The following is a 10,125-nucleotide window of genomic DNA, read 5'->3' on the forward strand; positions in this document are numbered from 1 at the left end:
GGCAAGAACAAGCTTCCATTGTTCAGTTGGCAGAGTATACCTCAGACTCATAAAACCAAGTGAATTTTCCTTGCTTGAGTTTTGACATAACTCGCAGTTGTTATTAGTTGCTGTTATTGGTAGCAAATGTTGCCTATGATTCGCCTTCCACTGCCTGGAGAGTCACATTGTTTTGTATGTTAGAGAAATCTGCATGCTTTCAGACTTCAGTGGAAACTTTAACATGAATCATAATGGGGAGGAGGAAGAGGGGAGTGGAAAATCCCTGTTGAATGAGTCATAGGAAATTGTCTTCACAGGAGGTGAGCAGCATATGCTGACATAGCACTGTCTGTCCTAGGCTGTGTGGGCTATAAGGCTCACAATTCTTCTCCTTAAGAAAGCATGTCAGTACAATCCAGTGGCTTGCATTTTTTTCTACAATGCTCAGAGTAGAACTTTACTGTATAGGAGGAAATCACTCTCACGACTGTCTCTTGGCTAAAATCATAAGAAAATAGCAGAACAAGTAGTATGGTGGACCAGATTCTTGTCATCAGCTCAAACATGCACACAGATAAGCTCCAGAGCTTATCTTGCCACTCACCTGGTTGAAGTTGGTATTTGTACTGCATTTGCACTTACATGGTTAACTGGCAACACCTCATCTGATCTGGGAGGCTAAGCAGAGTTGGATCTAACTAGCACTTGGATGGGAGGCTATCAGGAAATGCCAGGGCTGTAGGTGAGGCTGGGAAGTTGATAACACAGTTTGGAAGAAGGCAATGCCAGATACTTCTGTACCATGTCCTACAAAACTGCATGAAGTCACCAGGAGCTGAGCACAACACTAAAGAGACTCCAGCTTTTTATGGTTAGCAGGCGTCTTCCTCATACCATGAGTGGAAATAAGTTGTTATTTGGGGGAGAAGCTGAGACTGGGAGTAGTGGCATTATTTGTGTCTCAGATATCTGTAGCCATTTCCTTACCAAACTCATACTGTTCACCTCCTGCTTACATGTTAACTTCAGAGGAAAATAACTCTCTAGGACTCCCTGGTAGGCTTTCAGAAATGACTGTGTCCTACCTTACTGATAGAATACAGGTAGTCCTCGCTTAACAACCACAACTGAGACCAGAATTTTGGTTGCTAAGCAAAGCGGTCATTAAGCAAATCCAACCAATTTTATGACCTTTTTTGCAGAAGTAATTAAGTGACTCACCATAGTCGTTAAGCAAACCATGTGGTCCTTAAACGAATCACTCGGTTTCCCATTGATTTTGCTTGCCAGAAGCTGTCCAGGAAGGTTGAAAATGGCCATCATGTGACCACAGGATGCTGCGACAGTCATAAATGCGAACCTGTTGCCAAGCACCCAAATTGTGATCAGGTGACCGTGGGGATGCTGCGATGGTCATAAGCGTGAGCACCAGTTGTAAGTCAGTTTTTTCAGCACCTTCATAAGTCTGAACCATCACTAAATGAATGGTCATTAAGTGAGGACTACCTGTACAAGATTTCCATCTACATGGTGCCAGTTTCAATCTCTGGCATCTCCAGACTGGGCTGGAAAAAAACTCTTATTTGAAATTCAGAACAGCTATTGTCAGTCCAGATCAATAATCAGTGGGCTAGATGGCCCAACCTTCAGACTTAGCAGAAAGCTGTTCCCTATATTCTCAAGTTTGTTTCTTACCTGACCACGTATGCCTCAATGATGAATTAACATTAGTAATACAAGATTTCTACAAGGCTTGGGCTGGTTTAGAAAGATAGTTACAGAGCGCTGAGGGTAAAATCTAGTTTGGTGGCAAGAGACTTCCACTAATGCGATAGGACTGTCTCCTGTGATCAAGAGCATGAACATTTTAACAGAGACATCCTCCAGGACAGATTTTAAAGGTCGATGGGAGAGGAAAATTGCTTTCTTCCCAAACCACCAGTAGGAACAGCTTCCACTAATGGACACATGCAACTGAAGCCCAAGCATTAGCAGGAGATCTGAAATCCTAATCCTGTTAACCAAAAGAACATTAAATCCACCAGAAGTATCATTTCAGATAACATCGTGCAAATCAAGACAAGTAAAAAGGACATCCATGTACGAGCAGAATTTAGTTCACTGTGGATCCCTCAACAATCATATTCATGTCTAATTAAAGCAGAATTAATCAAACCCGTTCATAACAACAACTTTAACAACTGCCGAAATGACAAATATCTGAGTGAGTCTGAATAGCTGCTTTTGGCCTCCCTGAATTCAGTACTGATGAGGCAATAATATGAAAAGCTAGAGATACTGACTCAGAAACAGCCCCATTAATTTAAGGGACTTACTCACAAGTAGGTGGATAGGTGATTGCATCCCAAAACGATCAGGTCTGTTTTAAATGGCACTGAATCTTTTTTTACTCTGATAGCAAAAAATAAAAATAAAAATGGGCAGGCTATGTCAATGTACATCGCTCAAGGTATTCCTAAGAAATGATGATCTTTTTCCTGATAGAGCTGGTTAGACTGAAGTGTAATAGATGATCTTACAACTACTGAGGATAAGATAATGAGTTGGGGTGGATGATAAAACCTAAGATCTCTCTCTCACACTTTATGGACAGGCGGGCAGATACCTTTTTCCACACTCTAAGATACCATTCTTGACATGGCAAATGCTAGCAAGGACCACTGATCTGAAAACAAGAATTGTCAGCCACTGAATCCAATAGTTATTTATTTATATTGATGTATTTATTCGATTTGTATAGCCACCCATCTCTTTGTATTCCCCACCCTTCCCTTACCTGCCATAGCATTTTATTAAATGGCCCTCTTTCAAAAGAGAGGAAAACTGTGAAATGTCCATGGATATGGCTTCTTGTTGTCCCTTCGTCCTGAGGCAACCAAGGAGTGCATATGAAAGTCTTCCCTTTCATTGCTTAACCTGTGCTCTTCAGCCTCCCTGGCCTCCAAACATCTCTCACAAGGTTTTCTTGATCTGGAAGCAGTATAACGGGTGAAAAAGAAATACCAGCCCTCCACCATTCCTCAACAATAAGAAAAGCTCAGAAACATTACCAAAAGAAGCCACCTGAAGTTCACATGGAAAGAAAGAATCCATTTTCTCAGGAAAACCAGAGGACAGATTTTGGCATAGTATTAAAAAGCCTCCACTTAATTCCAGATAGATACTGTACATATGGCTCTGTGATCTATGCCGTTTTATTCCAGCATTACTAACTTTGGACTCATTATGTCATTGGACTACAGATTCCATCATCCCCAGCCAGCTTGAACTACAGTGATGGAAAGCTGATGGTCCTCTGGAGGTTGCACCATGCTTCCTATCTGCCAGGACCACTGGCTAGACCAGCTAAAGCTGATGGCAGTTGTGTTTCACCTGCAAGGAAGAAGCACCAATCTGCCCTACTCTTATTCTGTGCATGGGGCTGAACCAAAACTGATGTTAAATAGATGGTGGAATACCCCAACAACCTGAATTTTTTAAAAAAACTGTAATGCATTCATTGCAGTCATCAGGACTGAATAGTAAGCCTGGTTGGCTTTGGAGGTGAACTGGCTGTAGAAACAACCAGAGGAGAGGGTTTATGTCACTTGGAAAAGTCAAGACAGCTAAAGCTAAATATCTTCATTAGCAACATTTAAATCACTTAGAAAAATTGGAAAGGGATCAGAGAGAATGTTGGGCTGCAGCTGTGCTGAGCAGCTGCTTTTGGGAATGGAAAAAGCTGTTGGAATTGAGGGGAAGGTAGAAATAATGGAATTACATGATGGTGCACCCTGGAGCTCAGATCAGTACTAACTAAGAAGTTTCTTTTGGAAACCAGTTTAATAAATTAATGGATGCTTATTAATAGGTGAATTCTGTGTATCAAATTTCAGGGAAAAGAATAATCAAAGCATTTCCTAAGGCCACCAGAGAACTGATGAGTTGTCCTAATATATTTTGGTTACCCTTTGACGCTACATTACACTGTTCGTTTTGTTTGGTTTTTCTTGCATTTTTGAGTTGCACTATTTTTGGTTAAAATTATGAGTCGTGCTGAGTCAATTAGTTTCTATATGGGCTGGGAGCTGGGGGGGCAGTTCAAGAAGCAAATCTGAGAGTCAGGGAGAAAAGGAGTGCATTTCGGAGGAGGGATGGTGAACTAGAAAGGCCGAGTTTTAGCATGTACCAGGCATTCTTACAAGAAGATGGCTACCATTCACAAAGAATGTGGTCTTCCATTTCTCCTAATTCACTGGAGAGCAGTTGCATTTGGAAAAAAAAGTCTGTCAAAGACAGCCAACCTCAAATTGGAACAGTTTTTCAGCCTGGCACTAGTCCCAAAAGCCAATGAGTCTAGCTGTTGGAGCATGCACACACAAGAGAGTGCCCACTTCCTCTGCAAATGATGTCCTCGGTGCTGGCATCCCAGTGATTAGCAACAGGGGAAGGAACATTTTTGTTCTTGTCTGTTGCCATGGCTCTCTGTCTTTCCTAGCAGTAACCCTAGTCCCTGATGCTCTTCAGGATACAAGCCAAATCTGAGATTATGGATTGGCATATTCTCATATGAGTTGTAATAGTTGAAAATACTTGCCTGACTAATAGTATCTTAAATAAATAAATTCCATAAACTATGTTGTAGACATTTGTTTATACAGCAAGTATCATGACGGTAATTTTGTTGAAGAGTTGTTGACAAGAATGCCCTGTTTAATATTTTTCCTATCCATAAGGGGGAGCTTGTGAAAGAAGAGTTCGGTCTGGTACCTCTCCAACTCTGAAGCATTTACACATGAGTCTGAGAGAGACAAATGCCAAATATTAAAATTTTGATCTCTCCCTCATCCGTACCTGCACTTTCCACCCTGGTCCAAGAATAATAAGCAGAAAGGCAGTTATCTGAATCAGAACTATTTTTGAATTTGCCACAGATTTGAGCCTGCTATTAATATTCGTACAAGCAAATCTACAAGTGTCAGGTTGAGGTCAGTCAGTCAGACACAGTTAGTCAATCATAGCTTTCGTATGTACAGTCATATGCCATAGCAGAAGGTTTACAGCAAATAAAATACAAATGCATCTAAACCACATACTGTCATCAGTAAATGAACGCAACAGCCCATCAGATTAAATGACCACAATCCTCTTATAGGGTTACCCAGATACAAAGGAGGATGAAGGCTCTTCCGTCACTGGAGATGGTCCAAAAGAAGGAATTGCACTCCTTCGTAAGAAATTACCCTTGCCCTATTCCCATGTCTGTGTAAATTTTCCTTCTTTTTTTCTTGCTTCCTTGTCATCTTCTGTTCTCCAGACAGTCATTGCACAAATGCAGGGATGTTGCCTGCACCAAATAAGTACATCAAATGAAAAATAAAAGATGAGTGACTTTGGTAGGAATAAGGCCACTGGAATTTTATTGGGCATATGTGCGTCTGTAAGAAAACTAGGAACAATGAGATTCAGGTACTAATCTGTTAGATTGTACGTGTTCATATGGTTAGTGTATATCTTGATGGAGGGTTGTGTGAAAAAAGTTTCTCAAACTGTGATGCTTTATTTATGTATTTGATTTTAAGACTGGCCACACACAGACAACTTACGAAGGGTTAAAAACATCCATGTACAAATAAAATATCAATAAAACCCACTGCAGGCCACTGATAGTCCATGAGCACATTTGACCAGTTCACAGCAAGACAGCAGAACAATAGATGCTCTCTGACCATGCCCACCATCTGATCCATTACAGTTCTGACATGTTTGACCACAGCCATATGATCGATTTTCACATTATGGTACTATTTTTCCAGCTCCCATTGTCAGCTTAAAATGGACACTTCAGTATCCCGTGGTTTTCTTTCTTTTCTTTTTCTTTCTGTGTTATCATAATCATCACAATACTTTTTTTTTCAAGGAACCACAGATCATTCTCAATCTTAATCTTAATTCTTCTCAAAACCAGTCTAGGCTAAATGAAATCACGCAGTATGTAGGGATTTACAACATACTGAACACTACTATTCCACTGTGATTTTCTTTTTAAAGCTTGGATTTCTGTTCTGCAAAGCCATCACCTTTTGCCTATTTTCCTCTTATTTGTTAACTTGGTATTTCAGAGCCGTATTTCAAATTCTTCATGAATTCAAATAGCAGCAGCTATTATATTTTTACATGATGTACATCCATATCTGCATGACTGTTATGTAGATCTGTTGTTGGTTGTTTTGTTTTTATCTCAGCTGCCAAGTATGTGTTTATTGTTTATATTGCTATATGCTTCATGGTGTATTTAATCGTTGCTAGCTGCCCAGAGTCATGAATTTGAGATGGGTGGCCATATCGAATGAATGAATGAATGAATGAATGAATGAATGAATTGAAAGAAAGAAAGAAAGAAAGAAAGAAAGAGAAAGAAAGAAAGAAAGAAAGAAAGAAAGAAAGAAAGAAAGAAAGAAAGCTCAGTTAGAAGTAATATCTATTTGGGAGGAGCTTGGAGTAAAGTAGCCTGAGCTTGGTGAGGACCCTTAGCTGTCTTGCTCTTTACCAAGGAAGCAGTCAATACTTCTGAACTTTGTCTAGATTTCATCATGAGAGTGAATAAGTCAAGTTTAGAGCCAGTTAAGAGGGAGCTACTGTTGTTCAACAGAAGTCTGTTCCCATTACCCTGGGAGTGCTCCTTGGTCAAATGACACTAGTTCTAACTTTAACTGAGTTGGTTTGATTGGGTAATAATGATTATGGCAGTGAAGCACCTGGATTCGAAATCCAAAAGATGCTTCAGAGCACCCATCTGCAACTCCTTATACCAAATGCATCTTGCCTTGGATCACAGCTGTGGAGGGCAGGCACTGATCCCAAGAAAAGCTACCACTGCTTTAAAGGGCTGCTAGAGGAGATGCAAAGGGAGTGCCCCCACACCCTCCAAGTACCTTTGGGGCTTTGAATCCAGAGCAAGGCAGAGCCCAAATATCCCTGCCTTGGATACACGGCATTTGATTATTGCAACTTGCTGTATGTAATGCTATCCTTGAAGAGGTTAGACTCTTCAGTCGTTGCCAGATGTGGAAGTAGCTTGCTAAAAAATGCCAATCAGCTTAGGCCCCAGCTGTTAACCTGGCCACATGAACCTGGTTAGTTACTCGGATCTGTAACAAAGGCCCTTTTTAGTATGGCTCCAAATGCAGATTCCTGGTTGTCAGACATGTGTGATAGGGCCTTCTCCTGTCTCTCCCAAATTCTGCCCAATCCTCCTCTTAAAGCTATGATGGCTCCCACCCACTCAGCTTGTTCGGAAAACATCACACTATATCTTAAATTGGGCTTTTCAATTACTTACAATAACTTTACTGTTCTTTTCAAATTTGAATATGGTTTCTCTGTTAGGTTTACGGTTTTGTTTCAAGCTTGTGCCATGTGTTTTCCAGGCAGAAAAGTGATACTGAAACTGTAAACAGACCCCCAAAACAGAAATGGTTTCTGGCTGTTGTTAACAAGCTCACAATCATTTCAACATCCACATTGAAAACCACTCTTTCGTAACAAAATCACAGGCGATCCATTGCAAGGTCATATTTAATTACATTCCTAATGTCTTCTAAGAACAGAATCCAGCAGTTTAGTTTAGTTTAGTTTAGTTTAGTTTAGTTTAGTTTAGTTTAGTTTAGTTTAGTTTAGTTTAGTTTAGTTTAGTTTAGGATACTGCTGGGAGAGATTTTATATGTCTGCTCTAGCAAGTCAGCAACGGCCTTTACTTCTGGATAAATTTTGTTTCATATCAACTGAGTCATACTGCCATTTGGAAAACTAGTCTTCACTTATTCAGATACAAATGATTTCTCAATTACTATTTAGCCTTAATTGTATACATAAATGCAATACTGAATAGATGAAAAAGAAATCAGTGTTTCAAAAATCTGGATAGTCTCTCAGAGGACCATATTTTAATAGGAAATGGTTGATGCCTATTTTGGAGGTATTAATGTAAAGGAAACAGTCTCACCAAAACTGTTGTTTTATACATAATACATTTTGATTCATCTGTCCTTTAGAAAGGTCCCAATAATTGCTTCCATTATAATTCTTCCTTGTAAGATTTATTCTCTAAATAGCATAATTAAGGCTTCATTTTTTTTGTCAAGCTATAAGCAAAGTCCTAACCTATGGGTTTGTTTTAATACTTGCCACATATTTTTATTACAGTGTCACAGATATTTCTACGTGTTAACAGTTTTGTTTTCTAATAGCCATACCTTTCAATGATAAAAGTTACATTTTCTGGATATTTTGCACACAGAAGCATAAGGTTTCTTATAGACATTTTTTTTTTCCAGGCTAGAAAGGAACTATTGTGGGATTTTCTCATTTGTAATAAGAATGGCATTATGTCTAAAACATCACCAGCAAGATATGCAACATCGTTTTATTTTACTAAAAAATATTATTTTGTCATCTCTCTCAGAACTTTTATTTCCTGGAGTTTTCAAAATAAAAATGATGTCATGGCATATACATTAATTAAATACTGAGCTTACCCCAACATTAATTCTGGTACTTTCTGGATAGATCAAATGGCCTCTTCTAGATGTTTTGTTGAAAAAGAAAGCAAAGAGAATTGGCATCCTGCAACTGATTTTGCAAGCTGAAGAGCATCAGATCCTGCTCCATTTGCAAATCACACACACACACACACACACACACAGAGTATATATATACAGTATATAATTTGAATTTAAATCATAAACATTCCTAAACATAATTCCAGTACCCTTTCACGGGAACTTAGTTCTTGGAACAATGAAAACATCAGAGACCAACTTTTTGAACAAGATGCCTGCTGTGGCACAATCTTCAAAGTTTTCATCTTGAAAGCATATAGAAATATAGAAGCCTTTCCCAATATCCAATATCTGGTCAAACATTTTACAACATTCCCACCTTATTGTGCCTTTTCTGTCTATATGATGGCCATGCACCAACTTCCCAGAGAGCTGGCCCTCTATTTGAAGGGCTGTTAGAGATCAATCCTGTATGTGAAAGCATCCTCTGTTTGAAACAGAGTCCAGTCCAAGGTAGTTTGGAAGGAAGGAGCCAGAGGAAGGAAGGCTGTGAATCTCCACCAGTGCTTTGCACCTGAACAACAAAATGAGGAGGTCACTAAGATGAGATGCATTGCATTTCTTTTTATAATAGTTATTTCTCCATTTGCATAGGGGATTTCTTCAAATCTGTATTCTCCTTGTCCTCCCTTTCCATTATACTTCTTGTTCTCTCCATTTGTCTCTAGATCTGTAAGTAGCCACCCTCAGTCATTTGCCTGATGGTGCCCAAAGACAGCCATCATCTTCTGCTTGGGATGGGACTCATCCATTCTTTCCTATAAACTATAACCATGGTGGCAGATTTATTTAACTAGCTTCACACCAAACTATGCTCTTTTCTAATGAAATAAAGAAATCTCTGTCTGGAAGTTAAGGAAACAGATAATGGTGAGGTACAGTTTCAGGTCACAATATTTCCCCCCTCCCTTGGGTTGAAGACTAAAGAAGTAGCTGGTCCAAAAACAACTACTTAACAGGTTCAAGCAGCTGAAAAAAGTACGTTTCCTTGTTCACGTCTAATAGTTTCACATTTCTATAGTACAAAGGAAAGTATTTGAACAGCTTAAACATTTTATGCTTAAAATAATATTCAATAAAAATGCATTTTTGTAAGACTTGTTAAGAAACCACATAGTTCAAGGCAGGAATTCCAGGAAACCCCTGGGAAGAGAGGAGGAAACATTTTCAGAGAAAGGAAAGGGCAAGGGGAAAAAGTGGTCTTTCCAGGAAGGTGGACGGGCTTTACACTTAAAAACAGTGGCCTCTTCCTCACAGAGACCAAGCAGGTTATACTATGAGGGGCAGGCAGAGGAAGGATGTTCAAACTAGTGTTCTTAAGCCCTTCTGGGAAGACATGACTCACAAATCCTCTAGCTGGGATCAACAGAGGTCAGGAAAATGGGCTGAATTTTCAAAGAGGAACTATTTAACATAAACCCAAGAGCCCTTAGCAGCCTTAACTGGGTTTTAATGCTGCTATATTGTTTCCACCACCACCACCAAAAAGCTGCAGAACAGGGTATGCCAGTATTTATCTATC

Source organism: Candoia aspera, chromosome 1, assembly GCF_035149785.1.
Source record: "Candoia aspera isolate rCanAsp1 chromosome 1, rCanAsp1.hap2, whole genome shotgun sequence".
In the NCBI taxonomy this organism is placed as follows: Eukaryota; Metazoa; Chordata; class Lepidosauria; order Squamata; family Boidae; genus Candoia; species Candoia aspera.